Genomic DNA, 14110 nt, shown 5'->3' on the forward strand with positions numbered 1-14110 from the left:
GTGGGACTGTATTTTCAATGAAGGTATAGCCAGAGATGTTTTGAACATTTTACACTGTCTTAATTTATGACTTCTGGATTTGTACAATTTATAGTAAGTTTTGTCAACCTTTTTCATATATATAATGTTTTACTCACTTCTGGAATTCATTCTGCATTTGTTTATGTTCTGTCCTTTGCTTACGGGTTGAATTTATATCACCTGCCATTTTCAATCCTTGGATCCATAATTCAAGTTAGAAATTACTACCCAGAGATGTATGTCTTCAGTCACTCAATTTATGCTTTAAATTCTCTAATTCCCAAAACTCAATTAATTTTAATTCATCTGAATTCTAAAATAAATGTCCTACAGTTATTTCAAAAAAAGGAAAATTCTTCAAAAATAATTGCACATCTAAAAGAAACTATTAAGGACAAATCTACCCTAAAAGCACAAAATAAATAAGCTTACTTGTGATAGGAAAAAAGTTTGCTACACTTGACTTGGATGCTGCTTGATGTGAGGGATAGTAAAAACCAACAAATTTTAATCCACATATCCACATACCCTGAAGCTAAAAGGAACCTTCCTAAGAAGATCAAAGAACCACAAATTCTAATTTAAGGAAAAAGAGCATGTATATGGGAGGAAAAATAAGGATCTTTCCATTATACCTATGTTGTTTGGAATATAATGAATCTATTAGCATCCAAATATTTGGACACTAATCTGAAGGCTGACATCATGAAATTATCGACTAATAAATTTCTACTTCACTTTGAATTGCAGAGAATAAAGACTATAGTAAAACTACCATTTCGAAAGTCACAATATGACTTTCTAACTAGGTGATGACTCACTGATCCAAGTTACTTCTAGTATCAGAATTAGGTATTTTGTCCTGTATCTAATCAATTCACCTATAAATGTCATATTTATATTTTGTTTGTTTTTGTTGTTCTTTTGTAAATAACGATCTTGGTTGTCTCAAATGTGTTAGGTAAATGTAGATATGCCTGGTCACAAAGTTGGCATTTGCACCAAAAAGATTATGACATGTTGATTTGAAGAGAGTTATTTAGAAGTGCAGATATCACCAGAAAAAAGATCCAGCTGGCCAGGTTTGGGGAGGCATCCCTGTAAAACACTGCCTAGGTAAACTCACCATGGTCTGGAAACTAACTTTAGTTGCGAAGGTCAAGACACACAAATTTGTTCAATCAGGGAATGACTGGACTGTAGTGAATTGACTTTGACAATTATATAACTTCCAATTCACTGTCAACATTCTAGATATTGTATAGGGTCCCAAATATTTATTCAACTAGTAAATAAATAATAAAGGTCTATCGTAAGAATGTGGGATTAGGCTCTACTAAAGTAGAATTATTGTATAACAGTTCTCGAGAACACCCTTTAAAAGACTGAAGGTCTTTTTTGCTGCCTGAAATTCAACTTGTACTATGGAAATAGAACTTCTGCAAGTAATCATTAATGGAAGGACAAAGAACCTTTCCTGAGTACGGAAGATTCACATCTGACCAGGCTACTTGCCTGTGGACTTAATTCAAGTAGCAGAGAATTAAGCTCTATTTTCTTTAAATCACCAATATTTTGGTGATTCTTTTTCATTCATTCCTTAATCCTAAATGATACACTCTTTAATTGTCAAATAATATGTGTGCATTTGCATAACTTTGCTTTGCTTCTTATTTTGGAATAACCAATGGAAAACAATGTTGACAATTCAAGCACCAAAATTTGGGAAATCAATATCCAAATTCCCTAAAAAGTAAGGCAGAAATAACTAAAGGAGAAAAATGCTTTTTTTTTTTTCCCCTGACAGGACAGATCATCTACTACAGAACATAGTTATGGTCACCAAAACAATACACTCTCGTCAGTAACAATAACTTTATACAGGTAAGGTAATTTGTAAGTTGTTCTTAATTTCCAAGTCCCTTCTTGTGACTCCATCTTTCTCTGTGATCCATGACAGAACCTGCTGATTGAGCTATATGCCCCCAGTTTATGTACATAGCACACCCCCAACACATGCATATCTGTGCACACATACAGACTCACATACACTCCATGTACACATACAAACATGACAATTTAAAGTAACCTGCAATTTTGCCAGATAATTGTAAAATAACATTGAATAAAAACTTAAATACATTAAATGTTCTCTCAGCAGTGAGTTTCCCACATTCAGAGCATTGCCAAAAGATTAGGGGAAATTTGGGTAAGTGAAAAGGAAAGAAATTGATAATCAATGAAAATATTATAAAGACATAAAATGACTAAAGAGAGTGAAAATTTTGTTTAAGCAAGTATGGAAAACCACTGCTTTGTTTGGCTGAGTCTAGATGTACCTAATATGGCTGGAATTCTGAATGTATGATTTCTCTAGAAACTATGTCCGACCATTTCAATATTCTGAGAGCTATCTTTAAAATTAACCAACATTTTTTAGAGGATATTTAGCAAACTAGAAGTCCTTGTAAGATATTCTGTACAAAAAAAATCCAATAAATTTTGTCTGTCCAATAGCATTTGCTCTTTACAAAAGCACTTTGTTTTTCAATTTTGAGCTCTTCAACATTGACCATTATGGAACTAAGGGCTGACCATTATAACATTCTACATCCAAGGCATTTCCCAAAATAAGCCCATTGTGTGCTTCCTTCTTTTATTCTTTTAATTGGAAAAAAAAAAAAAAAATGAAGCAATCTCTCTCTCTCTCTTTGGCAAAGCCCTGAGATGCTAGTTTGGAAATTTTGGGGAATGTTCAATGACACAGAGAATAAGCTGCTTACTTTTGTCATGCATTTTTGTAGTTTGGTATCCATAAACTGTCTTTCCCCCACTAAACTCATTCCACCTGGAATTCCCTCACTTACAACCAAAATAAAGCTGATTAATTCAAGCTATAGACTGCTCTCATCTGTTGAAGATGAGCAATGCATATTAACATATACAAAATTCTAAATTGCTGAGGCTGTTTAATTTAACCCAACATTTCTCCAAATTTATAAAAAAGAGAAACTCTGCTATTTGTTAGAATGATGGCTCCAAATTCATACATATTCGTCCTCTGTAGTGAGCTAAAGTACACCATGGATGACCTTTGGGAGCTCTTTTTGTTCCTCTATTCTTAGAAAGGATGAAAAATATACTCCCCCTTGAACACCTTGAATCCCAATTCTGATGGACTGGGAGTGGCTGACTGAATGTTGTATTGGGAAGGATGCTGATCCAGAACACAGTTTAGAGAAAAACAGTGCCATTTGATTAGTAGTTTCTGGCATGGGGATTATCATCTAGAACAACAGTGCAGCTAACACAAATTTGCCGTTTTTAACAGGTAAGCTAGCTCCATATGCTGACCTTTTCCCCTCAAGCACGAAAAGACAGATCTAAGAAAAAGAGAGCAGAGTTGGTTCAAGAGGCATCTGCAATGCTTTTTTTTCTTTTCCTTTTTCTTTTCCTTTTTTATTTTTTTAGGAATGACCTTAGTTCTGTTGCACCTTGTAAAGTGAGGGAGCTCTTTTGTGGTTGGGATAAGCTCAAGTTCCTTGTATTATACCAACAGAAGAGATCCATGAGAGATGGAGGGAAGGCTAAGGAAAAGAGCTCCCAAATGACACTAAATAAAAAGCAACAGCATTTATCTTCTAGAAATGTATATAGTTCCGTCTCTTTGACTCATATAAGCGCTCCTTTGTTGAGGATATTCCGTGAGGAACACTCCGATCCCTGGCAAGGGCTTTCTATTGCCCAGACTGAAGTACGAGGAAGTCCGGTGCCACCGTCTACGAAGATCAGCTGCTAGGACACGGAGATGGCTTTAGGAGAGCGAATCTTGTGGAGCAGATGGAAAGTATCCAGCACAGGCACTAAGGGACATTAGCAGAGGCAGAAATGGGAAACAATAGAAAAAAGGATTAATAACACCTTCCTCTCTGACCCAACAAAGTGGAACAAAGAAAGGTTGTAGGCATGAAATTAGAACGCCCTTCTTTATAAATGGAAGAGTTAACGTGACCAGGTTTCAGAAATACTGCAGTAGGCAAAGCATCACTCACTGTCAGAAGGTAGGGTTGAACCAGGAACAATAGAACTTGAAAATGGTTTAAGAACTAAAGGGAAATGTATGGTAGCAAGAATTGAATTTAGTCTAGGCAGCAGTTTACACAATTCTAAAGAGATACAGACAGAAACCCAGAAGTTCCTTTTCGCTTTGCTTTGTCCCATTGTTTATTTTACATTAATGACTGCCATTGCAAGTAATTTGCAAATGTTAACTTATTTAATCCATTTAACCCTATGACATGGATGCTATGCTTTCTTTTAGAACAGAAGCAAATCCAGTGCAAGAGCAATTCCTGAGTTTAAAAAAAAAAAAAAGACAAGTAAGTGAGCACTGTTCACTGACCAAGAAAATCTTATTCTCCCTAATAAGGGGACAGACCACCACAGGTAGAAGGACACCATCTCCATCTTATAAATGGCTGCCAAGACAGTGAGATGTTAAATATTTCCTTAACGATATTCACTTGGATAACAAAACTCAGGCAGCAATTTTTTTTAAAAAAAGATTTTATTTATTTATTTGACACAGAGAGAGAGAAAGAGAGCAAGCACAAGCTAGGAGAGTCTCGGGCTGAGGGAGAGGGAGAAGCAAGAGGGAGCTGATCCCAGGACCTTGGGATGAACTGAGCCCAGGACAGATGCTCAATGCACTGAGCCATCCCAGTCACCCCCAGACAAGCTATATTTTCATTAAATATATGATGTTATATTTATTGTCACCGTCTCCTCCCATGAGCTCTCCCATCTTGTCTCTTTCTCCAGAACAAAAGTTGAGTTAACAAAAGAAGTCAGAGTAGCCAAGTTGGATTGGGCACTTCAGATGTTAATTATTGGGTGACTCCCCAAATCTATACAACTCTGCTTTTCTGCAGTTCTGCCAGTGGCTATCTGTTTCAGGGGCAGTCTCTGAGAATACCTCCTCCATGCATTTCTTTATACTATTTCTTTTTTTTTTCTTTTTTTAAAGATTTTATTTATTTATTTGACAGAGAGAAATATCACAAGCAGGCAGAGAGAGAGAAGGGGAAGCAGGCTCCCCGCCAAGCAGAGAACCCAACACGAAACTCGATCCCAGGACCCTGAGATCATGACCTGAGCTGAAGGCAGCGGCTTAACCGCTGAACTGAGCCACCCAGCTGCCCTCTTCATACTATTTCTATCGTCTGGATTATCTGGATTGTCCTCTTTCCCTATCTCCATTCTGTTAAAATACCAGTTTGAGACCCAACAAAAGTCCTACATGTTCCATGAAAACTATTTCTTCGTCATCCTTAGCCATAAATAATATTTCTGTTTACTGAGATGTTTCTCCAGTTGTGGTCTGCAGACCAATCATTACAATCACTTAGAGATGTAATTAATGTTGCAAATTCTAGGTCCGTCCTAGAACAGGGGCGAATACAAATCTATATAAGGTCCAAGGTCCCAGAAATTCTGATACTCAAAGTTTAAGAAACACCAATCATTCTAAATTAGTACAGAAATTGCCTTTTCTTTCTTGTGGGACTCATCAGTGTCTGTCATGTGTTAAAGTTATTTTGTATCCATTATTATATTGTAAGTACCTCACACCCATGGACCATGCTTTCATGTTTGTGTCCTTAATAATATCTGGCATGTTGCTCTTATTAGGTGTTTAATAAACCTTTGTTTTATTTTCGTGATTTCCTGGGAAGAAAGAGTTATATTTCGGAAATAACTTCATTGTCCTAATCAACAACTTATAATAACTCATTTATTTTTAATAGAGAGATGCATAGAGATGCACTGACATAGATATGCCACGTTCTGTGTATATTTACAATTGTGCTTCCTTATCTGCATTAACAAGCATAGGGTTTAAAAGTCACTATTCAGATATTTATACAACTGGACTCAGCAAACTCAGTTAAGAGATAAAAATGTAAAAATAAAAGATTCAAGAAAAGTCCAAGATATCCTATGAGCTAAACAGAGATCCTGCCTCAATGACAGGAAAAGCTCCAAGGAATATGTCCCCAGTCTTTAATCCCATGCTTCTCCTCAGATCCTCTAAAGAAGAACCCAAGTGAGTTGTCCGCCTCCTTTTGAAATTATATCTGCTTCAGGCAAAGCTGGCCTCAAAGGGACCAATTACAGTGAAAACAGGGTGGTTATTTCCTTTTAAATTCCCTTGGCTCAGTGAAGTTAGCTCCTCTTTCTCAAGCCTTCCAGAGGTCCTTCTTGGGACTAAAATATCTAGTTGGGCCAAACAGCTTTTCCCTTGTAACTCCCTATAGTACCTCACTTAGTACTCCCTGTACCACAGCCAGGACCTTTAACAAATTGTGTTAAAGTTGATAATAAAATAATGATCTCCTTGTTTGTACTCCATAATGTTCAAGTTCATTTCATGGATATTTAGCTTTATAAAAGTAACATATTTCAAGCAGTGAGGATTTAACTCTGAATTTTCAGAAAGGTTAATATCTGTCTCGTTATCTAGAAAGTTTCACATGAAGATCAATTAATCTATTCTTTTTTCTTTCAAACTAGGCTTTCCTGTCTTTGGGGAGGCTGAGTATCTTGAAAGTCAGTCAGAAAGGTTTTTATTAAATAGCTCTACAGTCTAGCAACTTTCACTCTGAAAACCTTAGCCAGACGTATTACTAGAGGAGACCTCAGGCAATTAAATCAAAGAAACCCAGGGCACACGCCCACTATCCATGTTTCAACAGCTCTCTTTGTGACAGGTACAACTGAGGGGAAACTCTCTTTTGTAACTCTTCTTAAATTTGACATGGTTCTGTGAAGTCTGTTACAGAGCAATTAAAAAGAGAATCCAATCATACAATTCAACTCTATCTTAAAGTTGCAGCCTGATCAACTAAGACAGGCGAGTCTTAAATAAGAAAAGAAAAAAAGGCTTATATAATGTCTTTTCTATACCATTTTTCATTAACTATGAATTTGTGTACACATAGACTAACATTCAGATACCTATAATACCATATTACATTTCTGCTATACAGTCTTATTGCTACAAGTTCAATGTGCCAAGTACTTAAATGTAAGTTTAAAGAAAATTTAAATTACATTTAGATACATGTATTTTAAAATTCCAGCTATTCTCAGGTAATGCAAAATTTGATTGGTTCTCATTCCAATTAGTCTAACAGGAGCTTGGACAAGTTCTATGTAAATGAATCATAACACTAGACTTTTGATTTCTTTGGGAGGCTAGAAATATACTAAGAAAAAGAAGAAAACCCATTATTCAATATATTATTAACAGACAACGAGAATTGGATGAGGGTAGTGCTCTTTACTAGTGCTGCTCATAAGCATAAAACTTTGGGCGACTAGAGAAATGACAACAGAGGGGTAAGAGGCCTATTTTGATTGTGCATGACATGCCAGAAATGTTACAAAGGTTGTCAATTAATATTACCAATAACCTCCCAATTACTTCCCCAACAGACAAACATCTGCTTGTGGTTAAGTCAGTAAAACTCCACAGTTGTGCTTTTCATTGTTGTCAGCTATCAAATGAAGTGTTTGGACAGCTGATCATTAAAACAAGCATTTCTTATTAAATTCTTACCCCTATCTATGGACCCTGAAACAAGAGAGGAAAGTGAAACACCAAGGGGCAAGTAGTCCCGAAGTTTGGGTTATTTAGGAGGCACTGGCTAGTCTTCAAAAAAAACCAAGGAGAATCTGGTGGAGAAAGGGAAGCAGGGCTATATGTGGAACAAGAGCCATGCCTTATTTTATGTAAGGACAGAGCTATGGAAAGGCTGTGCTCCTAGCAATAGGATAGGGAAGGGAAAAGAATAAAGAAAGTTTATCTGATTGATTTAGGCTCCAAGTAGAAAAAAAGAGTCTCCCCATAGGAGTTCATAACAAAATCTATCCTGTTGTATATTGGTACTGAAATGTCACACTATCTGTGTTGTCCAGACACTGCAGTGCGGAGGGTGACCATAAAAGACCATCCTAGGCTGGTTAACAGCTTTGTCAGGACACCAACTACAATAGTCTTTGAGAGAACACATCCACACATCATCATCTTCTTCTTCTTCTTCTTTTTTTTTTAAAGATTTTATTTATTTATTTGTCAGAGAGAGATCACAAGAAGGCAGAGAAACAGGCAGAGAGAAAGAGGAAGGGAAGCAGGCTCCTCTCCAAGAATAGAGCCCGACACGGGGCTCAATCCCAGGACCCCGGGACCATCACCCGAGCCGAAGGCGGAGGCTTTATCCCACTGAGCCACCCAGGGGCTCCCACACATCCTCTTCTTAAGCCTCACAGAATTCTCTCAGATAATGCCCTAGGAGCAGGAGCTTACAGCTCTAGTTCAACAATATGTACCAGGAACTTAATCAATATTAGGCAAAGTTTTCAGGAAAAACAAACAGCAGAACTCAACCTACAACCTCAGATATAAGACAAGAAGGCAGTGGCAAGTTCAAACTGTTACACAGAACTTAATGCTGAGTGGGGGGAGGGAGAAAAAAGAAAAAAGATTAATATTAATCATTGCTAAATAAAGTATAGGTGTTAATATTTTAAGATTAATTTTAAGAATAATAAAAATAAAATGTATGAACTTCAATTCAGTGCAAGGTGTGTTGGGGAGCAAGAATTAAAACAATCAATTTTTGAACACATTTTAAAAATGAATATATTATCTAGAAATATAAAATTGTACCCTCAGGAAGTCATATACCCAGAAAGCATAAAATAGGATGATATAAGTATAAATAAATCTATCAATAATAATAAAGTATATCATTAATTTATTTATTTTAAAATAGTGTTACTGGAAGATTTATTTCCAAATGGTAGCTGCATGCCTTTTAGTACTGTTTTTAGTATTTGCAGCCCATTGCAGATAGCAGATTGAGACCCAGCCCTAGGGTGGTATGTATTTACTGCTGAACAATGTAGTCATTTTTTCCTTTTCTGACTGAGCTCTTAAGTAAAAGTGTTTTTGGTAATAAGAAAGTATTTAGTACCTAATTAATCTTGTTCATATACTTCCCCAGAGTGTCATATGCACAGCAACAAGAGTGTTACTGGTAAGAATAATACCTGTGTGATATGGACCCGACATCCACCATCATACTTCCAAACAGAATCCCAGGGAATGCTTGTCATGGCTGCACGGTTTCTAAATGTAAACTCGCACTGGTTAATTCTGGCACTACCTAAGTGAGTTGCTTTTGTTACTACTTGCATTCTGACTGTGTCTCTAAGAAAGGGAACCACCTCAAGTGTTGAATTTTTAAAAGTCTAATTGTTCTTTCATCTTTCATGCCTAGAAACCTATTTTCTTCAGCTGTAGCTTCTTTTTTTTTTTCCAATTTATTTATTTTCAGAAAAACAGTATTCATTATTTTTTCACCATACCCAGTGCTCCATGCAAGCCGTGCCCTCTATAATACCCACCACCTGGTACCCCAACCTCCCACCCCTCCGCCACTTCATACCCCTCAGTTTGTTTTTCAGAGTCCATAGTCTCTCATGGTTCACCTCCCCTTCCAATTTACCCAAAAGCACATACCCTCCCCAATGTCCATAACCCTACCCCCCTTCTCCCAACCCCCCTTCCCCCAGCAACCCACAGTTTGTTTCGTGAGATTAAGAGTCACTTATGGTTTGTCTCCCTCCCTATCCCATCTTGTTTCATGGATTCTTCTCCGACCCACTTAAGCCCCCATGTTGCATCACCACTTGCTCATATCAGGGAGATTATATGATAGAGCGTATCATGCTTAGCGAAATAAGTCAAGCGGAGAAAGACAGATGTAGCTTCTTGAGCAAGGATCAGTTGAGGCATACGGGAGGAAAATAAAAATATAAGATTATTAACAGACATGGAGGTGTATGCAGGAGCTTCAGGTACTCCATCAGCTTAAAATTTTTTCCAAAGCTTTGACTTCTTAGAAAGAGAAAACGTACGTTTAGTTATGTGATTTTGGAAACTGTGGTTGACATGGGCCCTTAAATTACCTCCATGCCTTTTAATGCCTTCTTGACTCAAATAAAAGGAAATCAAATTACAAAAAAAAAAATAATCACAGACATGTTTTGTGGCCTGATTTTCCTATTGTCTGAGTACAGAACATTAGTCCAGAACCTCTCACACTGTTTGGTTTTTAAAAGAGAATACTGTTACTTCTTTAGTATTAAGATGTTCCCTATCTTGAGAGGATTTTTTCATTGTGAGGGGTACAGGCATCTGTTTCCAGTCCTTGCTCTCCTCAAACATGCCTGCTGTAAGACCATGCCCCAAAGCTGCACTTTAACAGACAGTAAAGTTGTTTTCTTTCTAATAAAAAAAGTGTGTTTTTTAACTTCTGTGTTACAATCTGTTCCTCAATTTAATTTTCAAGTGAAGACCTATACAGCTAAAATAAGATTAAGGTACAATGTGCAGTGGATTTAGAAGACGGCATGAAACTCATTGAAATATGTACAAGTTGACATTTTCATTCAACCATGTTAATGTAAAGATTTCTAAATGGATCTCCTGCTTAAAACATCCTCTTTGAAACAGTAAGAAATAAATAGCAATTATCTCATGCCTATAGTTCTCTAAGAACTTTGTTTAAATGGCCATGGCTCCATCTCCACTGGAGGAAGGTATACAGTTGTCACCATATCAAGTTTTTTTTTTTAAGATTTTATTTATTTATTTGAGAGAGAGACAGTGAGAGAGAACATGAGCAAGGAGAAGGTCAGAGAGAGAAGCAGACTAACCCGTGGAGCTGGGAGCCCGATGCAGGACTCAATCCCGGGACTCCGGGATCATGACCTGAGCCGAAGGCAGTTGTCCAACCAACTGAGCCACCCAGGTGTCCCTCAAGTTTTAACCAGTCCTACTTTTACAGAGTTGTCCCATTCTGTCCATCTCCTTCCTGACTGAGTTCCTCAAAAAGGTGAGTAGGTTCTGGTTAATAAAGTTCACGGTTGTGTGAAAGACATCGTGGAGCGAGACTGGTGTGTGACTGGCCACCTTTCTGGCCAATGGCATGGGTCAACATAAGTTCGGTCTTCTCTTTCTCCGTGTCTTTAGGACAAGCCTGCAGGACCTGCTCCAACACAGCAGCGAGGTACTTCCTTCGGTCCTTCTCCCACAGGTTTACGTGCATAAACCGCATTGCCAGGTTATACACTCATCTTGAGTGGATGCTGTGATCCTTGCAGTCCCTTATTTGGTCCCTTATTTGGGTGAGCTTCCTGGCAAGATCTTGGATGAGTTCCTCTCAGGATCTGCCTCCCCACTTTTTAGGAAGTGGCCACCCCATTTGCCATTTGTCTGTTGCTCGTCCTTGTGGTCCTCCTGCGGGTGAGCCGGCACGGGCTCTTTGTGGCCCAGGGCCTCCAGCTCTTCGTGGAGATTCTAGATGGAGCGGTTTTAGAGGAAGCCAAACACCAGCAAGTTTGTGATGTGTGCATCCTGGAGATCTGAACCAGTTCTGGCCTTAGAATCCATGGCACAGGCAGCCTTACAGGGCTCTGACTTTCTTCGGGCTTTGCAGGTGCCCCAAGTCAGCAGACCTCTTAAGGGGATAAAATTTTAAAAGGTTCCTATGTCCGTAATTTATTAGATGTTATCCTTTTGCTGCTTGCTCCAGCTGTTAAGTTTCTTGGCCGTTCCAGACTCAACTCCCCACCCACCAGCCATGGCAGGAGACAGAGGGGGTCAGCTGGGGTGTGGTGCTGGGTTCCAGGTGAGGTGAGCTGGAGACAAAGCCCCCAGGGCACTAAGAATATAAATTTATTAAACTCAAAGGTTAAAAATACAAAAAGGTTACTTTATTAGATAAAATACAACCTAATTATTTATAACTGAAACTCAGCATATATAGGACATAAGATCACAGAAAGTTTGAATGTGAACTAACAAAAAAATGGAGTTCATATCACAATGTAAAATGTATTAGGAAAAAATACACATAATTGTAAAAAGCAATGAGCAAATCCACAATTATAATAAAATACAGTTTAACACAACTCTCATAATGGGGAAATAGATCAATGGGGAAAAATTTGAAGAATAAAGATTTGAACAAGCTGATTGCAAATTAATAATGGGCACATTTAACTCTGCAGTCAACAATTAGAAAATACAGTTTTCAAGCATTTGCAGGAAAGACAGTGATACAAAAAGAAAACTAATCACATTTCAAAAGAACAATGTTTTGTCAAGTTTGCCACAGCTAGAAATTAATATCCAAAAGATAAACAAACAATAATACAATAAATTAAAATTTTAAAAGCATATTTCTAAATAAGTGTAATGAAATAATAGAAATCAGATAATATTTAACATCAAATGTAGTAAAAAGTACTATAATTATACCCTTAAAATGTTAATGTAAAATAAGCTGTATAAATATAAAAACAAAAATCTGTATAAATATAAGCTTTATAAATACAAAATAAGAAATTAATAGCAGAAAACAAATATGTAACAGAGAAGATCCTAAAATACAAATATTAGGTTTTTTTTAAAAGCAAAACTAGTGAACTAGACAAACCATTCACAAGACTGATGAAGGTAAACAAAATAAGTTCCAAATCAGCAATATTAAGAATTAAAAAGGGGAAGGGATGGCTGGCTGGCTCAGTCCCTGGAGCCTGGGACCCTTGATCTCAGGTTTATGAGATCAAACCCTGTGCTCGGTGCAGAGCTTACTTAAAAGTAATAATCAAGAAGTTTTTAAAAGAATAAAAAAGGGGAACATAGCAGTGATTTTCTAAAAGATATATAAAAAGAATATATTTTGAATACTTAAACTTAAAAATTTAGAGAAAATAGTCAATAAACAATAAAATATATAGCTTACCAAAATTAACTCAGTATGAAATAGAAAACATTAGTTAACTATAAAGCTTAATAAGATTGAATCAATCCCTCAAGAGGGGGAAGGAAGGAAGGAAGGGAGGGAGAAAGGAAGGGAGGGAAGAGGGAGAAAAAGTAAACAAACAAACAAACAAACAAAAAAAAAACAAACCAACCACCGGGCATGGATGGGGAAAGAAATAATACCCCACATATAAATTGTCCCAGGGATTTGAAATAGAGCAAATGCTTTCTAATCAATGTGTTGAAGCAGTATAAATTTATGCTGTAAAATATCATAATTGTAGTAATATATTCCATAACCTATATGTTTTAGCTGGGATCATGGCCAACCTGCTGGAGATTATATATCCCATCATTGCTTAAAGCTAGATACGGCCATAAAAAGAAAAGAAAAGGATTATCTCACTAGGTTCAGGAAAAACTACTTGACTGAAGTTATACATTCAACATTAAAATTAAAAATACATATAAAAATTTTTCAGCAATCAAGGAACAAAGAAAATGTTCTTAGGCTAATTAAGTGTGTCTATCAAAAAGTCTACAGCAACAACATAATGGATATTAAAATGTTAGAAACATTGCATTAAGAGTTTGAATAAAACAAGATCCAAATATCACAGTGTGTATTAAATATCACAGTAAGGATTCAGTCAGTGCAGTAAGATAAGAAAAACAAGCAGCAGTTTAAAGATTAGACTAGCAAATATCCTCATGTATTGACAATATAATTATTTACTTGGAAATCAAGAGAAGCTACATATTTTTTGATTTAATAGGACAGTTAGGTAAGGATTTTAGATAGAAGATGAATAGCACAAATCAATATATGTTAAAGATAAATTAATATGGGGTGCCTGGGTGGCTCAGTGGGTTAAGCCTCTGCCTTCAGCTCAGGTCATGATCCCAGGGTCCTGGGATGGAGCCCCACATCGGGCTCTCTGCTCAGCAGGGAGCCTGCTTCCCCTTCTCTCTCTGCCTGCCTCTCTGCCTACTTGTGATCTCTGTCTGTCAAATAAATAAAGAAAAAATCTAAAAAATAAAAAATAAAAAAATAAAGATAAATTAATATATAAAAATCAGTAATAAAGTTAGAAAATGTGTTTCGAAATAAATAAATCTTCTTGATTTCACGTATGAGAATATAAGAAAAAAAATTCCAATAACAACCATGACTTTGTGTGTGTTGGGGGG

The 14110-nt window shown here is 36.8% G+C and overlaps 1 pseudogene; it reads right to left on the reverse strand.

Annotated features, from left to right (window-relative positions):
* Nucleotides 1-10915: 10915 nt before the first annotated feature.
* On the reverse strand, nucleotides 10916-11542 carry LOC122905305 (annotated as a pseudogene).
* Nucleotides 11543-14110: the final 2568 nt, after the last annotated feature.

The sequence above is a fragment of the Neovison vison genome, chromosome 4 (assembly GCF_020171115.1).
Source record: "Neovison vison isolate M4711 chromosome 4, ASM_NN_V1, whole genome shotgun sequence".
NCBI lineage: Eukaryota > Metazoa > Chordata > Mammalia > Carnivora > Mustelidae > Neogale > Neogale vison.